A 14,496-nucleotide genomic window follows, 5' to 3' on the forward strand; every position below is an offset into this window, starting at 1 on the left:
GCCCTTTCAGACTCTTTGTGATTAAGGGTATCACAAATAAACATGATTTGAGGTTTTTGAGTTTTTCCTTGCCCGCTTGTAGGTTTTGGATCAGGGGATGGTGTCATATTCGTCTGTAGTCCGTGTAGCCCTTTGTGACTCATTGTGATTAAAGGCGTCCCAAATAAACATGACTTGACTTGAGGTTTTTGAGTTTTCCCTTGACTCATGTGGGTTTTAGATCAGGGGATGGTGTCAAAATAGTCTGTAGTTTAAAATAGTCTTTGATCTGTGCAGCCCTTTGAGACTCTTTGTGATAAGGGGGGCAGAAATAAACATGACTTGAGGTTTTTGAGTTTTTCCTTGCCCTCATGTAGGTTTTAGATCAGGGGATGGTGTCATAATAGTCTGTAGATTGCAATAGTCTTTGATCTGTGCAGCCCTTTGAGACTCTTTGTGATTAAGGGCTATACAAATAAACATGACTTGACATGACTTGAGGTTTATGAGTTTTTCCTTGCCCTCATGTAGGTTTTAGATCATGGGTTGGTGTCATAATAGTCTTTAGTCTGTAATAGTCTGTGGTCTGTGCAGCCCTTTGAGACTCCTTGTGATTAAGGTCCAAACAAATAATAATAATAATATTATTTGCCCTCATGTAGGTTTTAGATCAGGGGATGGTGTCATAATAGTCCGTAGTTTGCAATAGTCTTTGACCTGTGCAGCCCTTTGAGACTCTTTGTGATTAAGGGCGTCACAAATAAACATGACTTGAGGTTTTTGAGTTTTTCCTTGCACTCATGTAGGATTTAGATCAGGGGATGGTGTCATATTTGTCCGTCGCTGTGACAGGCATAAAAAAGCCAAAGGTAATGTAGCAATCAAAGGGAGGCCCTACATGCGGATGACCATTTCGTACACTACTTCCAGCTGGTATTGGGTAACAAAACCAGAGATCGGGAACATATAGAAATACTATTAAAAAGCCAATTATCACCACGACGGACATAACACAACAGAAATCAACGTAGCTAGAAAAATGGAGGCTGTGCAAGTCGATAACCTTGTCTTCTTCTCAGCCCAGTCCAGAACCTTCAGCTGAAGATAGCTTGGAGCATTATCGAGGGAACAAAGATTGGGAACGAATTACTTTTCTTCCTCAACATGTACGTTTACTGTTGTGGTTTATTGGAGCCCGAGCTTGACATAATGAGAACACATTAGTTTAAGACGGGAAATTCCAGGCTTGTTTCTCCCGAGTTTAGATGTCAGCGAGTGTCATTAATAAAAACACTCGCTTGGTTTGGATTAGCTTGCAAAATAACAACATTCCCCTGGCAAGCTGATAGGAGTTTAGATGTCAGGCCGACCCCGATAATTTTCTTGGAAATTGTGTAACTTTGGAGAAACAAAAGAGGAAGAAAACATTCTGAAAAAAACATTGTCAATTCCCGGAAAGCATGCACATTGAGAAAAAACAAGCGCGTCATCGCGAGGGGGCGTACTAAGAATGTGTCTGCTCCAAAAAGGGTATAAGAAATCTGATTGTCTCTTAGACGAATGAGAACTCTGTTTTGGACTCTGACGAACGAAATAAACGGCTTCTCCCTCTCCCGTCAAAACTTCTGTGCATATTTTGGGGCATATTTCTCGGGCTGCTCTGAAATTACCATCAAGGTTGTGAGATTAAGTAAAACAAGTATTGTAGTTTAGCAGTTCTTGTTTTAAATATTCAAATGAGGTACCGAAAAAAGCCGTCTGATCCACAAGTGCGTCGTGAAACAGACTGAAAATCACTTTTATACTGGGAGGGCAGGTTACCACAAAAGCAAAACTAAAGGTACTAGAAAAATCCTACTTTGCACTAAACCCAAGGCCTTCTCCCGACTGCAATCAAAAACCAACTCTTAGAACAATGTCGAGACTGAATAGTAACTAAATTCATACTATATATCAAGTCGGAGTTTGTCCAGTACATCCAGCTGATATTGCAGACAGCTTAAAATCCAAGCAGGGGTGTCAAACTCATTTTAACTCGGGGGCCACACGATAGAACAAACATTCTGTCGGGGGCCGGACTAGTAGATTAAAGAGAAAGAAAAAGAGAGAGAAAGAAATAAGAGAAAGAGCGAGGGAAAAGGAGAGAGGACGGGACAAAGAAATTAAAAGAGAGAGAGGAAGAGAGCGAGAGAAACAAAAGATAAAAAGTCGTGAGAGAGGGGGAAAAGAAAGGGAGAGAAAGAAAGAAATCCAAAAAGAAATAGAAAGACAGAAGGAGAAAAGAGAAAATAAAGCGCGAAGGGTATGAAGAGAGAAAAAGTAGGTTAGAGCAAGATAAGATAAGATAAAGAGACAAAGAGCAACAAAGGAAGAGAAAAAGAGAGACACAGAGAGTGAAAGAGACAGAGACGGAGTGGGAGAAAAGGGCTGGAAAAGAAAGAGAGAGAGAGAGAGGTTGAGAAACAAAAAGATAAAAAGTCGTGAGAGAGGGGGAAAAGAAAGAAAGAGGAAGAAAGAAATCCAGAGGAATAGAAAGACAGAGGGAGAAAAGAGAAAAGAAAACACGAAGGGTATGAAGAGAGAAAGAGAGAAAAGGAAAAAAGGAAGTTAGATCAAAATAGGTTAAAAGACACAGAAAGAGAAAGAGGCAAAGAGCAACAAAGGAAGAGAAAAAGAGGGACACGGAGAGTGAAAGAGACAGAGACAGAGTGGGAGGAAAGAGGTGGAAAAGAAAGAGAGATAGAGAGAGAGAGAGAGAGAGAGAGAGAGAGAGGTTGAGAAACAAAAAGATAAAAAGTCGTGAGAGGGGGAAAAGTAAGTGAGAGGAAGAAAGAAATCCAGAGGAATAGAAAGACAGAGGGAGAAAAGAGAAAAGAAAACACGAATGGTATGAAGAGAGAAAGAGAGAAAAGGAAAAAAGGAAGTTAGATCAAAAGAGGTTAAAAGACACAGAAAGCGAAAAAGGCAAAGAGCAACAAAGGAAGAGAAAAAGAGGGACACAGAGAGTGAAAGAGACAGAGATGGAGTGGGAGAAAAGGGGTGGAAAAGAAAGAGAGAGAGAGAGAGAGGTTGAGAATCAAAAAGATAAAAAGTCGTGAGAGAGGGGGAAAAGAAAGTGAGAGGAAGAAAGAAATCCAGAGAAATAGAAAGACAGAGGGAGAAAAGAGAAAAGAAAACACGAAGGGTCTGAAGAGAGAAAGAGAAAAGAGAGAAAAGGAAAAAAGGAAGTTAGATCAAAAGAGGTTAAAAGACACAGAAAGAGAATGAGACAAAGAGCAACAAAGGAAGAGAAGAAGAGTGACACAGAGAGTGAAAGAGACAGAGTGGGAGAAAAGGGTGGAAAAGAGTGAGAGAGAGAGAGCGAGAGAGAGAGAGAGAGAGAGAGAGAGAGAGAGAGAGAGAAAGAAAGAGACAGAGAGAGAGAGAGAGAGAGAGAGAAAATAAATACAAGTACAGTGTCTTCGTTCGAGGCACCTGGTTTTGGCAACATCAAGTTGACATATTTCAACCTGCAGCTTGTTTTTCTCCTGCACTTCTCGCGGCCGGATTCAATCCCTTAGCGGGCCTGATCCTGTGGCTTAGATGATAACTTGGGTAGCGTGCATTGCCGTTTCAAGGTGCCCGAATCCAAGATCAGGAACTAATCCAAATACTATCAGGAACCGTACAAGCCAATTACAGGAATGACAGGCATAACAAAGTGAAAACGAACGTAGCAATCAAAAGGAGACCATGACGGAGCCGTACCCTTATTTCTTGACACGTCTGCCAGCTACTTTGATTTCTTATCAATCAAACAAATCTGAGAAGGTACGTAGGCTTGAAAGGGAATTCTGTACCGGGTGACACGCATCACTGTAGGGGTTTTGTTCCTGTGGACCCGGGGTCGGAAACCTATGGCTCGCGAGGAGATCTGGACAGCTCGGAGACGAAATTTAGACCCTGCACCATTGTCTCCGAGTTGTTCCATTTTAAGAGTGAGTGAAGCTCAATGTAGGGCACACTAAGCCGAAAGAACTCTGAAATCCGATGATGGTTCATAAACAGGGTTGGGTAGGGTTACTTACTAAATATGAATCAAATGATGACTCACAACACGCGGTAAGCTTTCTCTCCTGGCTTTGATCTCTTTGATCTCCGGCAAAACCAGGGTTGGGTAGGGTTACTTTAACTGGATTACTTTCAATGACTTTTGGATGACTTCAATACCAAATATGCGAATAAAAGACAGAAGAAACTCAATATGAATAAAAAGATGACTCACAACACGTGGTAAGCTTTCTCTCCTGGCTTTGATCTCATTGATCTCCGGCAAAACCAGGGTTGGGTAGGGTTACTTTAACTGGATTACTTTCAATGACTTTTGGATGACTTCAATACCAAATATGCAAATAAAAGACAGAAGAAACTCAATATGAATAAAAAGATGACTCACAACACGGGGTAAGCTTTCTCTCCTGGCTTTGATCTCATTGATCTCCGGCAAAACCAGGGTTGGGTAGGGTTACTTTAACTGGATTACTTTCAATGACTTTTGGATGACTTCAATACCAAATATGCGAATAAAAGACAGAAGAAACTCAATATGAATAAAAAGATGACTCACAACACGTGGTAAGCTTTCTCTCCTGGCTTTGATCTCATTGATCTCCGGCTAAACCAGGGTTGGGTAGGGTTACTTTAACTGGTTTACTTTCAATGACTTTTGGATGACTTCAATACCAAATATGCGAATAAAAGACAGAAGAAACTCAATATGAATAAAAAGATGACTCACAACACGTGGTAAGCTTTCTCTCCTGGCTTTGATCTCATTGATCTCCGGCAAAACCAGGGTTGGGTAGGGTTACTTTAACTGGATTACTTTCAATGACTTTTGGATGACTTCAATACCAAATATGCGAATAAAAGACAGAAGAAACTCAATATGAATAAAAAGATGACTCACAACACGTGGTAAGCTTTCTCTCCTGGCTTTGATCTCATTGATCTCCGGCAAAACCAGGGTTGGGTAGGGTTACTTTAACTGGATTACTTTCAATGACTTTTGGATGACTTCAATACCAAATATGCAAATAAAAGACAGAAGAAACTCAATATGAATAAAAAGATGACTCACAACACGGGGTAAGCTTTCTCTCCTGGCTTTGATCTCATTGATCTCCGGCAAAACCAGGGTTGGGTAGGGTTACTTTAACTGGATTACTTTCAATGACTTTTGGATGACTTCAATACCAAATATGCGAATAAAAGACAGAAGAAACTCAATATGAATAAAAAGATGACTCACAACACGTGGTAAGCTTTCTCTCCTGGCTTTGATCTCATTGATCTCCGGCTAAACCAGGGTTGGGTAGGGTTACTTTAACTGGTTTACTTTCAATGACTTTTGGATGACTTCAATACCAAATATGCGAATAAAAGACAGAAGAAACTCAATATGAATAAAAAGATGACTCACAACACGTGGTAAGCTTTCTCTCCTGGCTTTGATCTCATTGATCTCCGGCAAAACCAGGGTTGGGTAGGGTTACTTTAACTGGATTACTTTCAATGACTTTTGGATGACTTCAATACCAAATATGCGAATAAAAGACAGAAGAAACTCAATATGAATAAAAAGATGACTCACAACACGTGGTAAGCTTTCTCTCCTGGCTTTGATCTCATTGATCCCCGGCAAAACCAGGGTTGGGTAGGGTTACTTTAACTGGATTACTTTCAATGACTTTTGGATGACTTCAATACCAAATATGCGAATAAAAGACAGAAGAAACTCAATATGAATAAAAAGATGACTCACAACACGTGGTAAGCTTTCTCTCCTGGCTTTGATCTCATTGATCTCCGGCAAAACCAGGGTTGGGTAGGGTTACTTTAACTGGATTACTTTCAATGACTTTTGGATGACTTCAATACCAAATATGCGAATAAAAGACAGAAGAAACTCAATATGAATAAAAAGATGACTCACAACACGTGGTAAGCTTTCTCTCCTGGCTTTGATCTCATTGATCTCCGGCTAAACCAGGGTTGGGTAGGGTTACTTTAACTGGTTTACTTTCAATGACTTTTGGATGACTTCAATACCAAATATGCGAATAAAAGACAGAAGAAACTCAATATGAATAAAAAGATGACTCACAACACGTGGTAAGCTTTCTCTCCTGGCTTTGATCTCATTGATCTCCGGCAAAACCAGGGTTGGGTAGGGTTACTTTAACTGGATTACTTTCAATGACTTTTGGATGACTTCAATACCAAATATGCGAATAAAAGACAGAAGAAACTCAATATGAATAAAAAGATGACTCAAAACACGTGGTAAGCTTTCTCTCCTGGCTTTGATCTCATTGATCCCCGGCAAAACCAGGGTTGGGTAGGGTTACTTTAACTGGATTACTTTCAATGACTTTTGGATGACTTCAATACCAAATATGCGAATAAAAGACAGAAGAAACTCAATATGAATAAAAAGATGACTCACAACACGTGGTAAGCTTTCTCTCCTGGCTTTGATCTCATTGATCTCCGGCAAAACCAGGGTTGGGTAGGGTTACTTTAACTGGATTACTTTCAATGACTTTTGGATGACTTCAATACCAAATATGCGAATAAAAGACAGAAGAAACTCAATATGAATAAAAAGATGACTCACAACACGTGGTAAGCTTTCTCTCCTGGCTTTGATCTCATTGATCTCCGGCTAAACCAGGGTTGGGTAGGGTTACTTTAACTGGTTTACTTTCAATGACTTTTGGATGACTTCAATACCAAATATGCGAATAAAAGACAGAAGAAACTCAATATGAATAAAAAGATGACTCACAACACGTGGTAAGCTTTCTCTCCTGGCTTTGATCTCATTGATCTCCGGCAAAACCAGGGTTGGGTAGGGTTACTTTAACTGGATTACTTTCAATGACTTTTGGATGACTTCAATACCAAATATGCGAATAAAAGACAGAAGAAACTCAATATGAATAAAAAGATGACTCACAACACGTGGTAAGCTTTCTCTCCTGGCTTTGATCTCATTGATCCCCGGCAAAACCAGGGTTGGGTAGGGTTACTTTAACTGGATTACTTTCAATGACTTTTGGATGACTTCAATACCAAATATGCGAATAAAAGACAGAAGAAACTCAATATGAATAAAAAGATGACTCACAACACGTGGTAAGCTTTCTCTCCTGGCTTTGATCTCATTGATCTCCGGCAAAACCAGGGTTGGGTAGGGTTACTTTAACTGGATTACTTTCAATGACTTTTGGATGACTTCAATACCAAATATGCGAATAAAAGACAGAAGAAACTCAATATGAATAAAAAGATGACTCACAACACGTGGTAAGCTTTCTCTCCTGGCTTTGATCTCATTGATCTCCGGCTAAACCAGGGTTGGGTAGGGTTACTTTAACTGGTTTACTTTCAATGACTTTTGGATGACTTCAATACCAAATATGCGAATAAAAGACAGAAGAAACTCAATATGAATAAAAAGATGACTCACAACACGTGGTAAGCTTTCTCTCCTGGCTTTGATCTCATTGATCTCCGGCAAAACCAGGGTTGGGTAGGGTTACTTTAACTGGATTACTTTCAATGACTTTTGGATGACTTCAATACCAAATATGCGAATAAAAGACAGAAGAAACTCAATATGAATAAAAAGATGACTCACAACACGTGGTAAGCTTTCTCTCCTGGCTTTGATCTCATTGATCTCCGGCAAAACCAGGGTTGGGTAGGGTTACTTTAACTGGATTACTTTCAATGACTTTTGGATGACTTCAATACCAAATATGCGAATAAAAGACAGAAGAAACTCAATATGAATACAATGATGACTCACAACACGCGGTAAGCTTTCTCTCCTGGCTTTGATCTCATTGATCTCCGGCAAAACCAGGGTTGGGTAGGGTTACTTTAACTGGATTACTTTCAATGACTTTTGGATGACTTCAATACCAAATATGCGAATAAAAGACAGAAGAAACTCAATATGAATAAAATGATGACTCACAACACGTGGTAAGCTTTCTCTCCTGGCTTTGATCTCTTTGATCTCCGGCAAAACGAACATCAAATGCCACAGAAACAAAATGAAAATAAATCCAAACAGCTTGCCAACATCATTTTTGCCGTTCCGTGTATTTCGTTACTTGACAAAATTTAGTCATTTTATTCATATTTAGAGATCAAGGAGATCAAAGCCAGGAGAGAAAGCTTACCACGTGTTGTGAGTCATCATTTGATTCCTATTTACTTTCTTTTGTCTTTTATTAGCATATTTGGTATTGGAGTCATCCAAAAGTCATTGAAAGTAATCCAGTTAAAGTAACCCTACCCAACCCTGCTCTCAACCAATCAAATTTCCCTGCTTTGTTGGCGTTTTGGGTTGTTTACAGTTTGTTCCTTGGGTTTTCATCATAACGTGTCACAACAGTGAACCTGGACCATTTAACATGCTTCCATTTTAAAGATTCCTTAAAAATGTATAGGCAAAACGGGGATTGTTGGTGTAACTGTATATTGTAGTTAAAAATATGCCCTAGATATACTTTATGAACAGGGTTGGGTAGGGTTACTTTAACTGGATTACTTTCAATTACTTTTGGATTACTCCAATTCCAAATATGCTAATAAAAGACAAAATAAATTAAATATGAATAAAATGACTCAACTTTGTGCAGGCTTGGGGAGTAACGGAATACACGGAACGGCAAAAATGATGTTGGCAAACTGTTTGGATTTATTTTCATTTTGTTTCTGTCGCATTTGATGTTAGTTTTGCCGGAGATCAAAGAGATCAAAGCCAGGAGAGAAAGCTTACCACGTGTTGTGAGTCATCATTTGATTCATATTGAGTTTCTTTTGTCTTTTATTCGCATATTTGGTATTGAAGTCATCCAAAAGTATTTGAAAGTAATCCAGTTAAAGTAACCCTACCCAACCCTGGTTTTGCCGGAGATCAAAGAGATCAAAGCCAGGAGAGAAAGCTTACCACGTGTTGTGAGTCATACCTTGATTCCTATTTAGTTTATTTTGTCTTTTATTAGCATATTTGGTATTGGAGTCATCCAAAAGTAATTGAAAGTAATCCAGTTAAAGTAACCCTACCCAACCCTGGTTTTGCGGGAGATCAAAGCCAGGAGAGAAAGCTTACCACGTGTTGTGAGTCATCATTTTATTCATATTTAGTTTATTTTGTCTTCTATTTGCATATTTTGAAAAAAAAAAAAAAAAAAATCATATTTGGTATTGGAGTCATCCAAAAGTAACTGAAAGTAATCCAGTTAAAGTAACCCTACCCATCCCTAGTTGAGAGGTAGGGATAGGCGGTTTTGTTGAATTTTGTCTTATAACATATGGTGTGGCTTTCTCCTTCCCCCAAACAATCAAAATATTTATCTTTTACGGCTCTTTGAGTCAAAAAGGTTCCTGACCCCTGGTTTATATAGTATGAGGTAGACCCCCAAGATAAGGCTTCGCCACCTTATGCCGTTTCGCTTTGCAGTGTCGAATCAAATATTTTCGGGCCCCCCTTTATGGTATTTCCCCACTGTATGACATAAAAAAAAAATCATATTGTATGCCCCAAAACAAGCTGCAACTGGCGCCACACGGGCGGGGCCAATTGGGCGCCACGGCAACCGTGACACATTCATGAATCATTCTTATCGTTAGGCTGAGAAAATTTACTTTTAGTTAGAAAACATTAAACTTGTGTTCATATTTTTAAGACTTTTGAAAATGGAATTCAAGATATTCTAACCCTAAAAGCCTTTTAAGACTTTTAAATATCAAAATAATTGGCTTTAATAGCTCTTTGAGTCACATAGGTTCCCCGACCCCTGCTGTAAACCATGGGGACTGATGATCTATGACCCCCCTTCTCTACCCCACCACCGACAACCTCCAAATCCGGGCCTCGGTCCCGATTGCCGAGATTAACGAGCGGATCCCGAAAGAAATGAGAATAAATAGGGATCGAGATTTCCCTCTGGTCGTGCTGTGTAATTAAAAGAATCCCGGCCAGGAAAATTCCACGTGTTATCCGCCAGAGAAATCCTTCAGGCTGAGAAAGTTTACAAGATGCTTCGCTGCACATTGCGGAATGTATTTTGGATTCATTTATTTTATCCTCGTTTTTTTTTTTTTTCCTTTCGATCATGTTACGACAAACATCGAAAAATGTAAAAAAAAAAAATACATTAAATAATCTTAAAAGCCTTCAAGGCCCAGTGTGTAATCGTTGAGCACATTTCTCGACCCATGATTTTATTTAAAACAATGGTGAAATAAAATAAAAACATATATGAAAATATAAAGACACACACACAAATTAACATGCGTAAAGTAGGCTTAAACATATTTGCTCGAGGTGTGTATTTTTAATCAGTTTGATGTTCCTTTTGGCCGTCTCTTATTCTTCCTGTCTTTGTTTAAATGTGTCTTTGGTCTTTTGTCTCAACATACCAGTACTTTTCCATGTCTTGTGATCCCAATAAAACACAAAGACAGAAAGGGGATGAGCGAGAGAGTATGAAAAGAGCTCATCTCCCCGGTTGGAACTGGCTAAAAAACTTAAGTCTTTGCCTGTTGCATTTTCTATCATTAGCCAATGTTTATAGCTCTCCCACACGTCAATGGTCTTTTTTAGAACCCACAAGCAAAAAAAAAAAAATAATAATTTATATATATATATATATATATATATATATATATATATATATATATATATATATATATATATAATTCAGCTTAAGTCGAGCTAAATTCAAGACTTTTTAGGACTTTTATAGAGCCTTTTGTGCCTTGTACATACTTCTCATCTAATGTACACTTTCCGGGAAAGGTCCAGAGTAAACGTCTCTGTCCGAAGTTGCTATGTGCATTGTGGGTAGACCTAAGACACATGTCCGACTGAAACCACATCACCGTTTTGATAGTTTCGTTATTATAGTCATGGTTTTTTTGCCAGAAAAGTAAATCGGTCAATTATTAGAAAAAGACAATTGATAGGTGTTACTAATTTTTTTTAGAACAAATACAAATCTTATTACAGATGCTCCCCTACTTACGAACATTCAAGTTACAAAAATTGGTAGATAGAAACATTTTTTTCTGGGATGTCGAAAAATATCCGGACATTGCTGTTAGTTAGATTTTGTATTGTGTGCACCTTTTTCCGAGTACAGGACATTACTGTAGTGCTTCTTTTCGCCGCTACTGGCGTGCGGTGGCGCTGTGAGAGCTTACCCAGCATCCAGAAATCCGGCTTCTACTTCCTAGTTCGTATGTAAACATACTGTACTGTATCTCCAGCGCCAAGAACTTCTCATGCATCTATTCAATATGGCTGGTGTGAAGTGGAAAACAGAGGCAAGCCGTTTCTTTCGAAACGAAAGTGGAATAAGAAAGCTTGATGCGGTTGAGAAAATGGCTGGATCGTTTTTTTCCGGCCACTTTCTACTACTACGGAGGAAGTCGCCTAACTCTTGAAGCTCATCTTCCAAAAGTACGTTTAACTTCACTTTGTTTATGTTTATAGAGCATATTATTTCATGAAATGTTTATTTTTTAGTACAAAACAATACAGGTTACTTATAAAATCCTCAAACATACTTATATAAACCACAAACATACAAAATACAGCACTGAAGCTACTTGGCAAAGAATACAACTCACATAGGGCAGCTCGTCTAATGTCAAGTCAAGTCAAGTGAAGTCAAGTTTATTTGTTTGGCCCTTAATCACAAGAAGGGCTGACTCTTTGTGTTAGTAGTATTTTTGTAGCATTTCTTTAGCATGTTTGTAGTATTTCCATAGTAGCATTTCTGTAGAATATTGAGTATTTCCATAGAAGTATTTTTATGGCATTTCCGTAGTATTTTTTTATAGCGTTTCCATAATAGTATTTATGTAGCATATCCGTAGTATTTTGGGAGTCTTCCATAGTAGTATTTTTGTGGCATTTCTGTGGTATTTTTGTAGTATTTCCATAGTAATATTTCTGCAGTGTTTTTGTATTATTTACACGGTGGTATTTCTGTAGAACTTTTGTAATATTTCTGTAGTATTTTTTTGAGTATTTCCATAGAAGTACTTTCATGGCATTTCTGTAGTACTTTTATAACGTTTCCATAGTGGTATTTTTGTAGCATATCTGTAGTATTTTGGGAGTATTTCCGTGGTATTTTTGTAGTATTTCCATAGTAGTATTTCTGTATAACTTTTGTGATATTTCTGTAGTATTTCTGTATTGTTTTTATTATTTCCTTAAAAGTATTTCCGTAGTATATTTTTAGTATTTCCATAGTAGCATTTCTGTAGAATATTGAGTATTTCCATAGAAGTATTTTTATGGCATTTCTGTAGTATTTTTTATAGTGTTTCCATAGTAGTATTTTTGTAGCATATCCGTAGTATTTTGGGAGTCTTCCATAGTAGTATTTTTGTGGCATTTCTGTGGTATTTTTGTACTATTTCCATAGTAATATTTCTACAGTGTTTTTGTATTATTTACACGGTGGTATTTCTGTAGAACTTTTGTAATATTTCTGTAGTATTTTTTGAGTATTTCCATAGAAGTACTTTCATGGCATTTCTGTAGTATTTTTATAACGTTTCCATAGTAGTATTTTTGTAGCATATCTGTAGTATTTTGGGAGTATTTCCGTGGTACTTTTGTAGTATTTCCATAGTAGTATTTCTGTATAACTTTTGTGATATTTCTGTAGTATTTCTTTATTTTTGTATTATTTCCATAGAAGTATTTCCGTAGTATATTTTTAGTATTGCCATAGTAGTATTTCTGTAGCATTTCTGTAGTATTTGTGTGTCCAAATTTTATGGACTTTTGACATTGAAATTAAGACATTTCAATAACATTTAAGGCCTCCTTTTTAGAATATTGAATCGAATGCCTTTTCAGACTTTTCAAGGATCCACAGGAACACTGTATATATATATATATATATATATATATATATATATATACTCTCATAAGCAGCAATGAGGCTCTTTAACTCCACCCGGGGGAGTAAAAGCCCATATTAAACCCCTACATTTGCATATTACCCTATTTTTATGACAGTGTGTATTTTCCGTCGCACTATTTAAATACGGGCAGCTCCAGACTTCCTGTGCGGAGTTTGTATGTTCTCCCCGTGCTTGCGTGGGTTTCCTCCGGGCACTCCGGTTTCCTCCCACATTCCAAAGACATGCATTTCAGGTGAATTGGCCGGTCCAAATTGTCCCTAGGTGTGAATGAGCGAGCGAGTTGTCTGTCCCCGTGTGCCCTGCGATTGGCTGGCAACCAGTTCAGGGTGTCCCCTGCCCACTGCCCGTTGATTGCTGGGATGGGCTCCAGCACCCCCGCGACCCTACTGAGGATAAGCGGTGTAGCTGATGAGATGAGACTATTTAAATAGTCTAATGGGTATTTTGTATTCTATATCTTTATTTTATTATTTAATTTTTCAACACAAAGATACTCCTGGAAGTGTGAATTTCCCTACTGGGATGAATAAAGTATCTATCTATCAATATTTTATCATTTTATTGTAAAAAATAAAAATGAAAAAGATAAAAGTGAAAAAAATTAAATGATTCATCATAGTTGTTCCCTACAAAAGCGAATGCACATTCTAAAAGTATACAAGAGTATTTCATCCGAAACGTGATTCCTTTGAAATGGTTTGAGTTAACAATGAACAGCCAATCTACGCCCTTGGTGGAACATTTTTAATGGAGTTCATTCTAATCTGTGTTGTAGACCACTCTTCGATTTACCCAGGAAATCACGTTCGTTAGTGCTAGGCAGAAAAGTCATTAAGTGGGTTAAGTGTGGCTAATGAGCTGCTAGCGCTTCTTTGTTTTCTAATACGAATAGCTCATCAAAAACTTAGCTGGATACAATTTTTTTATTTTTTTATTTTTACGTTGAGTACCATTGACGGGTATGTACAGTATTTCCTCTTTAACTCCATGCAAAACGCGAAAAGTCAGCAAAGTAGAAACCTGTATTTAGTTATTTATTTGATTCGTTAGAAAATGGTTACTCAAAACAAACTGAATTTACAATTATAAGTACTCTTCATTATAAACATTTTCTTAATCAATTATGTACTGTCAAAATATAATATTTTCCTTTTTTATTGCACAACTTTACAAACCTTACATGATACTTTTCCGCCAATATGTGGACATTACGGAAAATTGCGTTTACCTTTCGGTTCAGCCCGACTTTTTTTTCTATTATGTCATATTTTTGAAAAAGTTCAAGGAAGCCACTAAGGAGCGCTAAAGACCTGCATGTGGCTCCTTAGCAGGTTTAGCGGGTGGAGAGGTCCAGTTTTGTTGGCGATAGAAAGCATCTTCCTCTGTTTAACCCAAAGGTGGGCAACTATTTGGAGTAGAGAGTTCTTGGCGAATAACCAATCGTGAAGAACGGTCACATTTTTCATTTTTGAATAAATATTAATGCGGACATGTACATGTTACATTTCA

General features: G+C 37.9%; 1 protein-coding gene across 1 annotated transcript in view; it reads right to left on the reverse strand.

Moving 5' to 3' along the window:
- The window catches only part of LOC148352542 (low-density lipoprotein receptor-related protein 1B-like), a 583,719-nt gene that overhangs the window by 279,491 nt on the left and 289,732 nt on the right, over positions 1-14,496 (reverse strand). The window lies entirely within an intron of this gene.

Source organism: Urocampus carinirostris, chromosome 14, assembly GCF_059441175.1.
Source record: "Urocampus carinirostris isolate Australia breed hairy pipefish chromosome 14, RoL_Ucar_1.0, whole genome shotgun sequence".
NCBI lineage: Eukaryota > Metazoa > Chordata > Actinopteri > Syngnathiformes > Syngnathidae > Urocampus > Urocampus carinirostris.